The sequence below is a fragment of the Aquarana catesbeiana genome, linkage group LG10 (assembly GCF_042186555.1).
Source record: "Aquarana catesbeiana isolate 2022-GZ linkage group LG10, ASM4218655v1, whole genome shotgun sequence".
NCBI classification, from domain to species: Eukaryota; Metazoa; Chordata; class Amphibia; order Anura; family Ranidae; genus Aquarana; species Aquarana catesbeiana.
The window spans coordinates 57,282,582-57,293,789 of record NC_133333.1 but is presented as its reverse complement, the minus strand read 5'-3'; the positions used below and the strand labels follow the sequence as shown (position 1 = coordinate 57,293,789).

The 11,208-nt window shown below is 45.0% G+C and overlaps 1 long non-coding RNA gene across 1 annotated transcript; it reads left to right on the top strand.

Annotated features, from left to right (window-relative positions):
* Positions 1-1,791: 1,791 nt before the first annotated feature.
* LOC141110035 (uncharacterized) lies at positions 1,792-2,570 on the top strand. The gene is made up of 3 exons (XR_012236214.1): positions 1,792-1,903; positions 2,259-2,330; positions 2,416-2,570. It is a non-coding gene; the product is annotated as an uncharacterized lncRNA (long non-coding RNA).
* Positions 2,571-11,208: the final 8,638 nt, after the last annotated feature.

Here is an 11,208-nt window from a genome sequence, read left to right as displayed (position 1 = left end):
GTTTTCATTGGCATGGGTAAAGTATCCCTATAGGCTCATATTTCAGGAAAAAATGCTTTAAGCATGCTGATATCATTGTCTTTTTGATAGTGTACAGACTAGAACTAAAATTAACACTGTGTCACTGGTTGCAAAAAGAACAGCACTGATTCTGTTGCAGTGGATCCTTGTTCTCTTGAAGAGTGCTACAGCCACCACTGGAATCTTCAGCATCTGACACCTCCAGTTGTGTTATAGATTATCTAGATTTTGCTAAGGCTTTAATACTGTTCCACATAAACATGTATTCTATAAAATAAGGTCAGTTAGGGCTAATGAAATTGTATGTACATGGATAGGAAACATATGGTTATATGAACGGGCCCAGTGAGTAGTGATAAATTACTCTGAATGGTCCAAAGTTGTAAGCAGTGAGCCCCAGGGTTTTGACTTGGGCCCAAAGCTGTTCAATTTGTATATTAATGATACAGAGGTTGGAATTGGGAGCTTAATTTCAGTGTTTGCTGATGATACCAAATTATGCAGTAAAATACATTTGGCACAGGATGTGGCATCATTACAGAAAGACCTAGACAAAATAGGAGGTTGGAGAGGTACAGATGAGGTTCTATACTGAGCAATGTAAAGGTATGCATTTGGGTGCCAAAAATTCACATTAGGATTGGCTTCTCTGCGAGAATCTGTGATGGAAAAGGATCTCGGGGTGCTTGCAGATCACAGATTTAGCAATAGCATGCAAGGCCAAGTTGTAGCTAACAAAGGTAGCAAAATACTCTCATGCATTAAAAGAGAAGAAGGTGTTTCAGGTAAAAAAAATTATATTCACCTAACTCTGATGCTACATCTGTCCCTGGCTCTTCTAGACTGAGAGCTGAGCGAAAGCCTTCAGTTAGCAGAGAGTGGGGGACTGTCAGTCACCGACTCTCTGCTTTTCCCCTCCAGCGCTTACTGGAGCACTGGGCTGTGGAGGAGGTGGGAGCGGCCAGCTCAGCCAGCAGCGGACTTTAGCCTGCTGTCGGCTGAAAATGGGTCACAGGAATGTGGAACGAACTGCACTCCTGTGACCAACAGGTGAAGTACAGCCAAAATAGCTGTTTTTTTTTTTCTTTTTTCAGACAAAATAGCTTTGGCTATACTTCTCCTTTTAAAAAAGGCATATATTCCATAGATACATCAATAATTCTACCCCTTTATAGAACACTGGTTCAACCTGAACTATGAGGATCAGTTACATAGATTACAATTATTCCCTACAATGTACTAATATATTAAAGGTACCTCAAGTAACTTTAATAAACTATTTACTCTTAGGTCTCTGAAGATGACACTCAGACCACGATTTGAGGTTAGAGGATAGAAGGTTTAACCTTAGATTGAGAAAAGGGTTCTTTACTGTTAGATCAGTAAAAATATGGAACTCACTCCCTCAGGAAGTGGTACTAGCTGAAAGTGTTGACAACTAAAAACTTTTAGATGTCTTCTTCAGGAAGTTACAGGACTATGGGAATTTTTACAGAATAAAAACCACACACACACAAACTGGATGGATCAGTGTCTTCCTTTCAACCTCATAAACTATGTAACAATGTAAGATACCTGCATCCCCCCTGCTTTGCACTGTAGCTACATCCAAGTAGCTCTAGACAATTCTATATAAGCTTTTAGAAAATCTTTGTATGACTTGGGATTCCAAAGATGAAGGTAAATATAAAGCATATATGAACATTCTTATTTGGTCATGTTTATGGACATTCATTTCATTTTTGTACTTATTGTTTTTTTTCTTTTAACAGGGAGGCACAAAAAAGGATGCTCTAGCCAAGCCACCACAAGGGACGAAGGCAGGCTACCCTCGCTTGGGCCACAACAGGGGAGGCAAGAAGGCCATCTTCCCCCCAAAGATGTAAGTGCCAACTTCAAACACACTCATTTAGCCAGCGACAGGGGTATTTCTAGGTGGGCCAAAGGCCATGGGCTTAGGGCAGGACTTAAAGGGTAAAGAACACTTTCTGGTTGCTGCCTGGCTCATCAGTGCCCATTAATGCAGCCTTGTCAGTGTAGACATGGGTAGAGGAGAGGCTCCAGGGCTCCCAGTCACACAGAGTCACGCCTACTAGGATGGTTATCATATATCCCGTATCCCATAGGAGACAAGAGGGGTGGGGGGCAACTACAGGACTTTTTCAATGTTGGCACTTGTCAAGTGTTTGCCCTCTGGAAAATGCCATCATCTTCCCTTTTTTATGCATTTTTCACAGAAAAACATCCAGAGTGCAGCATGGTGGAGTCCACTAGTCAGGAGCAAACATTGACATCAGACCAAGTGCAAGGTTGGTCAACTAATGTAGCAAAATGGATGCTAGAAACAGGTGGGACTTGGGGGGGCTTAATGAATGTTGCATTGTTTCTTTTTAGAGGAAAGTGAGCGTGGTCAGCTCATCCAGGATGTTTCTTTGGAGCCATGGGATCTGTCTCCTGGACTCAGCACAGACATTGTCATTTTGGACATCAAATCCCCTGACGCGAGTCACAGTGAGGGCTAAAGAAAACCAGAAGAGGAAGAAAGTATTCGGGAGCCTCTTGTTTGCGCAAGTAAGTATTCTTGGACTCTTGCTTCAAATGTGTATACATGTCGAGTGTTTAGATGTCCAAACCAAACACCCACTCCACACATTAGTAAAGTATGTAGTGCCTTAACATTAGCATGAAGAAGGAAGAGTTGGAAGGAGCTGGGAGTGTTGCTAGGTACTCGAGTTTGGGAGACCCACACCAGGGCCAAGATTATAGAGTAGTTGCCGTATGTACATTCTTAGTAGTGTAGGTGTCTGAAGGGCAAGCAGGTTGCAAGCAACAATAGACTGGGTAGGTAAGTATTTCCTTAATTTGACTTGATCATAACTCACTATGTAGGGCCTCAGCCACTTCACCATCGTTCTCTTAATACTTTTTACTCTTCTTACTAGGTCATGATCTTCTATGATGTACTATTGGCACAATGAGTGCAGATATGTTGCAGTGTTTGAAGGAACTGGAGAAAATCAAGGAGGCTGCCACTGCTTTACGAATCAAGATATTTTGTGGACATGCTTGCCAAATTCTAATTTACTCTTGCCTGGTATGAAGTTTATTGTTCCATTTGTTGGCTCCTGTTTGCCCTTACTACTTACCATGTTTTTATGACTTTAAAATGTGAAAGTTTAGGGACAGAACTCAGTGTTTCTCCACTCCACTCCCTTAGGTGCACCACCGAGTCCTGTTTTCTAGATTTTCCTCGGTCTATAAATGACTCGCGAATTACTAACAGTGAGACTAACAACATCACGTGCCAAATTCAAGAAATTAAGAAAACATGACCTGAGTTTGCATCTTGAGGAGGAGAGTTGGGAAATCACTGCTCTAATGTGAATCGTAATGTTTATCTGTTTTTTAGAATCTAAAACCCAAAATTTGAAGGTGCCCACAAACTGGGCCTTAACATTCTTATTTCCCCCATGATCCCATACCTAAAATGTGTGTAGTTCCATACATCTATTTTTCTAAAGCCCCTAAACACACAGTGTGTCAACATGTGCTATCTCCCATCATGGGTTCTTGACTAAATGGGAAATAGACCTGCACTCCTCCCTCACTTACAACCAAAAAGATAAGATCCTACAATTAGCCCATACCTCCTCCCTGGCCTCAGAAATGTCAGAGGTCAACTATAAATTGCTTACCAGGTGGCATTACACCCCAGCCAGACTACACCAAATGTTCCCCGCCAGTTCCCCATTGTGTTGGAGGAACTGTGGGAACAAAGCTACTGATGCACATATCTGGTGGTTTTATCCACTCATTCGACCTTTTTGGGATGCCATTCGCGATCTGATCTTAGAGATTTCGGATGTCGATATACCCAATGACCCATGGACTATCCTTTTCCATGCTACGAAAACTCCCATAAGTTTATACAGACGTTCACTCATTCCTCATCTTTTGAACACTGCCAAAGCTTTAATTCCTTCTTTATGGGGCTAACCAACAACCCCTTCTATAAAAGTATGGCTACATATGGTTGATGAAGTACACCTTATGGAGAGTATTACCCACAAAATTAGAGGTACTTCCAAGAAACATTCTCTAACCTGGGCTTCCTGGATAAAGTTTCAGTCCACCTCCTCCTATAAGGACCTTATAATGCAAACCCCTTAAGTCTTTCAATCAAGCTTGGCCATTTAAATCTCAATAACTCAACCTTTTTCAATGTATTGACATGCATGCCAGCAACCCCCACCCCCTCCCCTCCCTCCCACCATCTTTTCTCCTACCTTCTTTACTTCTCTTTTTCTCATCTATTTTCTTTCCCATCATCCACTTTTCCCAATTCCTTCTTCACTGCTCTCTCTTCTTCTTTACTCTCTTTAAACCAAGGCAAAGTTTTCTCTTAATTATGGTTTGATTCAAATGCTCACATAGGCCCCTTTCACACTGAGGCACTTCTAAACTGCCAGTAAAACACTGAGCGCTTTTGAAGAGCTTTTCAGGTGCTTTTGAAGAGCTTTCCATTAATTTCAATGGAGAGGGGCGTTTTTTCACCGCTCTGCCAGCACACTGCCCCAATGTGAAAGCATTAATTGATTTTAATGGAAATAGATTTTTGTGAGCTTTTCATATGCTTTTTTTAACTTGAAAGTGCCTGAAAAGCGCCTCAGTGTGAAAGGGGTCATAGAAAGAATCCTCAGTTTATTTAGTTATCACACTTGCACTGTGTCTATCTCCAGAGACATCTATTGGATTTTTGGCTTATACATAACCGTTGTATTCTGTGAGCACTGAAACTTATGTTGTCCTATCTCCAAGAATGTATCTATTTTGTGATATATGTACATCTTTGCTCTATTTTCTTTCTTTAATAAAAATGTATCAAACAAAAAAAAAATCTCCCATCATGGTATCAATGGACGTTGTAACGAGCCCCTTGCTCGCTCGATTCCACTCTCCCGACACTCCTCTGCAGCTATTGAATCAGATTGCAACGTCTGATGGTTCGGTCATCCAATGCTCCGGGATTAGAACTTCAGCTATGTGCCGTTCTAACCCAGTTGTGTAGCTCAGAACAAACACCAGGTAGGCTGTATGTAAGTTCAACCAGGACTCTCTCTTTATTGACAAAATACAGGCTTTTATACACTCAAAGTGTAGGTGCAGACCTCCTGCTCATATTACTCTAACAATACAGCTGTAACCTAATTAACCTAATTAACATGAGCTAATTAACTAATCCATTTAGACAGACTAGATGACTCAGACATGACCGTTAGGCCAGACTGGCCGTCTTGTAGTTCAGAAAATCCAATCAACATTATCACAATCAACGTAGACTCTTCTTCACACAATAGCAGAGTTAATTAACACAAATAACAATGGAGATCTAATGACTCTTAGATCCCATAGCAGACTTATTTACAATACACATTTTAGCAGACAATAGACAGACAGGTGTTGGAATTTACATCAGCATCTCCTAACAGTATCTGTCCCAGCATTATGAATCAGCCACTATTCCAATATGGCAAATCCAGGGTCCCCAGACATACAGCTCACAAGGAGCACCGTTCCCCCAAATGCAAGGGCCCCAGATCGATCGGCAAGAGGCTAGCATACAGTCCCCTCCAAAAGTCTCTTTCCCGGCTAGGTCTGTCACATTTCTCCCCTTTCGGCAGGAGACTAACACAGGAGGAGACCCCAGACGGGTTGACTCCGAAGTTAATCAGTAGTTCCAGTCCTCTAATGCCTGTACCCACACAGTACCCCAAACAAATTGTTCCAAACAAAGTATTACTCACCCAGCTCACCTCTGCCTCTCTCAGAGAACATATCTGCCGCTGGGGAGAGGCCTGGACTGGCCCTTCTCCCTGGAGTCCTTTCTGCCGCTGGAGAGAAGACAGGGTGTCTGGGCTCACTCCGTCATGCTGTTGGGGATCTGGGCCGGCTGTCCAGCATCCCTGGGGTATACAGGTGGAGATTGAAGTCCCATCCACCTTCACAGGACATCCATCCTCTGTTAGTTGAGGGCAGAGTCCAGCAGGACTCGGCCCTGTTGCCAGCCCTTCTGCTGGAAACCCCACACCATCTGCTCCGGCTAACTGTTGGGGAGGGATGACGAACACCTCCTCTCCCTTCTCCCCCTGTATCCTGATCTGCTGCTGGGACGTGACCACCTCCTTCCCACCCTGAGCCTCCGGAACCGCCGCAGGTGTAGGGCAGAGATCTTGGACCCTCTGTCCGGTTGCCAGCGCTTCAGCTGGGGAAGTTCCTTGTGACTTCACAGATACTTCTGTTGGTGCTGGGCAGAGCATAGTGAAGTTTGGCCCTAATAACAGCTCTTCTTCTGCTGGAGGCTCACCAGGTTGTTCTTCCTCAGCAGAAAAGTCTATCAAATCCCCTGTCTCTGCAACTGGTGTCTGGGGATAAAGGTTCACCATCTCCTCTCCGTGGAACCCAGAAAATGCTATCAGTGCTGGGCAGAGGTTAGCAGAGCTCTGCCCTGTTGTCAGCACTTCAGGTTTGGGAATGGCAATCTTCAGATTTTCCACTGCCGATTCTCTGGCATTCTGCTGGACAGGCACATTCCTCCATCCAAGATCATCCAATGCAGAAACAGGTTCATCAAGGTCAGTCAGCACTTGCTGCATCCGCCATAAGACCTCCGCCTCCATAGCTGCGGGTGCAGGTTGGCAAAGCACACCGTTACTCTGCCACATTGTCAACTCTTCAGCCAGGATTTCAGAGTTGTCAACTGGTATTTCCTGATAGTCCCAGGCAAAGGGAGCACCACCCTGCTGCTGAGCAGAGTCTAACAGCTGTTTTTAGGCGATCTCCAACTCCCATTCCTGAACGGCCAGAAACTCCAAATCTTCCAGTGCCCAGTGCACTTCTGAGACATTCAGTCTCCGCTCTCTGTGCTCCATTATTTCCTTCAAACTCCACTCCCGATCACTTCCAAAGTCAGGGTCCCTGGACAGCCTCCAGTATAACAATCCCAGGCCATCATAGTCAAAGCCTTTCGTGGGGCTGTCATCCGCTGTCCATGGGCACACTTGGGCTACATACCACTGGAGGGCTCTGTAGCTCTCGTCCAACCGCATTTCTGCCCGGATCAGCCTGCTTAACTCGGCTGTCCACTCCTGGTTCGGCTGTTCCCCCAAAAACAGCATTCGCACTTCATACTGCGACCAGTACCTCACATGGACGGAGGGGAGAACTTTTCCCTGGTGTCGCTGCTCGCGGGCTAGCGCTTCCTTCCAGAGCTCACAGCGGACAGAATCAAACCATCCTAGCAGGACCTGCTCTGATACTGGTCCTCTGTGCTGTATCTCCTCTCGCACCCTCCTTCTGAATTCCTCATCCATGGTGGCTGGTATTTCTCCTCTCCTGCTATCCTGCTACCTTGGATCCAGGTGATGGTTTGGATGTGTTCACGGCAAGGAAGCACGATCCCACCATTCCCTCCACGGCTCTCAAGTAAGTCTTTCAGCGTGGCTCTCCTGCAGGCTGGTTTGGAGTGTCCCAGTAACTGCAGAGCAAATCCCACGGCTGCCAACCAATGTAACGAGCCCCTTGCTCGCTCGGTTCAACTCTCCCGACACTCCTCTGCAGCTATTGGGTCAGATTGCAACGTCTGATGGTTCGGTCATCCATTGCTCCGGGATTAGAACTTCAGCTATGTGCCGTTCTAACCCAGTTGTGATAGCTCAGAACAAACACCAGGCAGGCTGTATGTAAGTTCAAACAGGAATCTCTCTTTATTGACAAAATACAGGCTTTTATACACTCAAAGTGTAGGTGCAGACCTCCTGCTCATATTACTCTAACAATACAGCTGTAACCTAATTAACCTAATTAACATGAGCTAATTAACTAATCCCTTTAGACAGACTAGATGACTCAGACATGACCGTTAGGCCAGACTGGCCGTCTTGTAGTTCAGACAATCCAACCAACATTATCACAATCAACATAGACTCTTCTTCACACAATAGCAGAGTTAATTAACACAAATAACAATGGGGATCTAATGACTCTTAGATCCCATAGTAGACTTATTTACAATACACATTTTAGCAGACAATAGACAGACAGGTGTTGGAATTTACATCAGCATCTCCTAACAGTATCTGTCCCAGCATTATGAATCAGCCACTATTCCAATATGGCAAATCCAGGGTCCCCAGACATACAGCTCACAAAGAGCACCGTTCCCCCAAATGCAAGGGCCCCCGATCGATCGGCAAGAGGCTAGCATACAGTCCCCTCCAAAAGTCTCTTTCCCGGCTAGGTCTGTCACAGACGTGTTTTGGGGGTGCAGCCCCTTCCTCATAACTAAAATAGCTCTGTGGAAGGGGTTGCACCCCCGAAACTTCAACTAACACGAAATTAGAAGAAGGAGCCCAAAGGGCAGTGCTCAAGAAGTGAACTTCCACTTTATAGTCTCATAGTACGTCACTACGTTTGTGTTGTTGAACGACAATTTGCGTAACGTTAGTATGCAAGACAAGATCCTGGCACACGCACTTTTGACAAAAATCCGACGATCGGTTGTCCGACAATCATACCATGTGTATGAGGCTTAAGGCTCGGTTCACACCTAAACCGGCCGCGGATCGCACAGTAACGCTGTATGATCCTGTTCTCCGTTTCAGGGATGAATCAGGGCAGAATCTTTGCTGAATTTGGCCCTGAAACGGAGGCAAAGATGCACAGTGTTTCTGTTCAGTGCGCTCCACAGCCACCCCAGAGACATGTGAACCGGCTCCATAGAGAGCCGGTCACATTCTCCTGCTATGCAAATTAGATGCGGATTCGCATAGGTCTGAACCCAGCCTTACCTTTAACTATGTAGTGCAAGGGCCTGCCTGACTGCATACAAATTGAAAGTGTTTAGGTATGACCTCATATTATATGATTTTGGTAAATATAAAGGAAAAAAATCTAAAGAAAATTGTATAGTGTGTATCCAGCTTAAAGCCCCATACACACTACACTATTAGATTTTCTGCAGATTTTTGTCTTCAGATTTACCAAAACCATGTAGTGCAAGGGCCTGCCTGACTGCATACAAATTGAAACTCTTAAGGTTTGATCTCATATTATATGGTTTTGGTAAATCCAAAGACAAAAATCTGCAGAAAATCTAATAGTGTGTATGACGCTTTAGGCTCAGCTTTTTTGAGACTGCCCAGGTGAAGACAGATAATCCTATTGAGCAGTGTTAGAACATGCTAAAAAGACCCACAATAATATCAGCCCTTTTCCATCTCAGAATAATGAGCGGTATATCTTCTCTTCATCATCCCTAAAGGACATGCGTTCCTTGATCATCCGATCGAGGGCGAATACTGCTGTGCAAAATGTAAGCACATTGTTTCCATGGAAGCCCAGGTTCTGAATCTGGAGAAGCAACTGTCAGCACTGAGAAGTCCCTCCATACTAAAGGAGAGCCAGGAACGTACACGGCAGGTGCCGGCAGGGGCCAGCACAGAGGCGAGTGGAGACAAAGAGGTGCAGGCACTAGCAAAGAGTAGATGGGTGACAGTCAGGAGGGGTAGAGGGGGAAGTGCCAGGGAGGCCGATCCAGGACTGGAGCATCCCAATAAGTACGCTCCATTGAGTGACATTGGTGAAACCAGTCAGGGACCAGCTGGAGGGACTCTCCTAGCTGCCGGGGGAAGAACTCCTCCAGTGAGAGTGGGGGCAGCAAAGGGAAAGGAAAGACAGATTCTGGTGGTAGGGGACTCAATTCTTAGAAGGACAGAGAGGGCAATCTGTAACCAAGACCTGAAGCGCCGAACAGTATGTTGTCTATCGGGCGCTCGGGTTCAGCACATAACGGATCTTGTGGACAGATTACTGGGAGGGGCTGGGGAAGACCCGGCTGTCATGGTGCACAATGGCACCAATGACAAAGTCAGAGGCAGATGGAGTGTCCTAAAGAATGATTTTAGGGACATAGGAGCTAAATTGAGGAAAAGGACCATTCTCAGGAATACTACCGGTACATCGAGCCACACCAGAAAGGCAGAGGGAGATTAGGGAAGTAAACAAGTGGCTGAAGAGCTGGTGTAGTAAGGAGGGGTTTGGGTTCCTGGAGGACTGGGCCGACTTCTCAGTCCGTAACCAGTACTATAGAAGGGACGGACTGCACCTAAATGAGGAGGGTGCAGATCTGCTGGGAATGAAGATGGCCAAAAAGTTAGAGGGGTTTTTAAACTAGGCGATGGGGGGGGGGGGTCCAGAGACAGAGATAGCCAGCGCAGAAGTTATTCCAGAGGGTAGTATTGGGGGCATTAGTGGTAGGTTAATCGAAGCACAAAAACACAAGGTGAGTATAGTAGCAAGTCTTAGTTGCAATCTCGAAACACCCAATAGGAGGACAATATGCGACCAGTCTAAACTATGTGGCATGTTCACCAATGCCAGGAGCATGGCGGACAAGATGGGTGAACTAGAGATACTGTTGTACAAGGAGGATTTGGATTTTGTGGGAATTTCAGAGACCTGGTTCAACAGCTCTCATGATTGGCTGGCAAACATTCAAGGGTATACCCTATACCGCAAGGATAGAGAGGGTAAAAAAGGGGGAGGGGTATGCCTATATATAAAGAATAATGTACAAGTGAATGTGAGAGATGACGTCACTGAGGGAGCTAGAGAGGAGGTGGAATCCTTATGGGTAGAGCTCCAAAGGGATGAAGCTAAGGGGAAAATAATACTGGGAGTATGCTATAGGCCCCCTAACCTGAGGGAGGAAGTGGAGACGGATCTCCTATCACAAATTGGATTAGCAGCAAGGATGGGAAGTGTTATCATAATGGGGGATTTTAATTATCCAGACATAGACTGGGCGGAGGGAACCGCGCATTCATTTAAGGCTCGCCAGTTCCTTAATGTTTTGCAGGACAATTTTATGGGTCAGATGGTAGACGCACCAACTAGAAATAAAACATTACTGGATCTACTGATTACCAACAATAGAGACCTGATCACGGATGTGGAAATACGGGGCAATTTAGGTAACAGCGATCACAGGTCAATTAGTTTCAGTATAAATCACACAAATAGGAAACATAAATGGAATACAAAGACACTGAATTTCAAAAGAGCCAACTTCCCTAAACTAAAAACCTTGCTAAAAGGCATAAATTGGGATAAAATATTAGGAACAAAGAA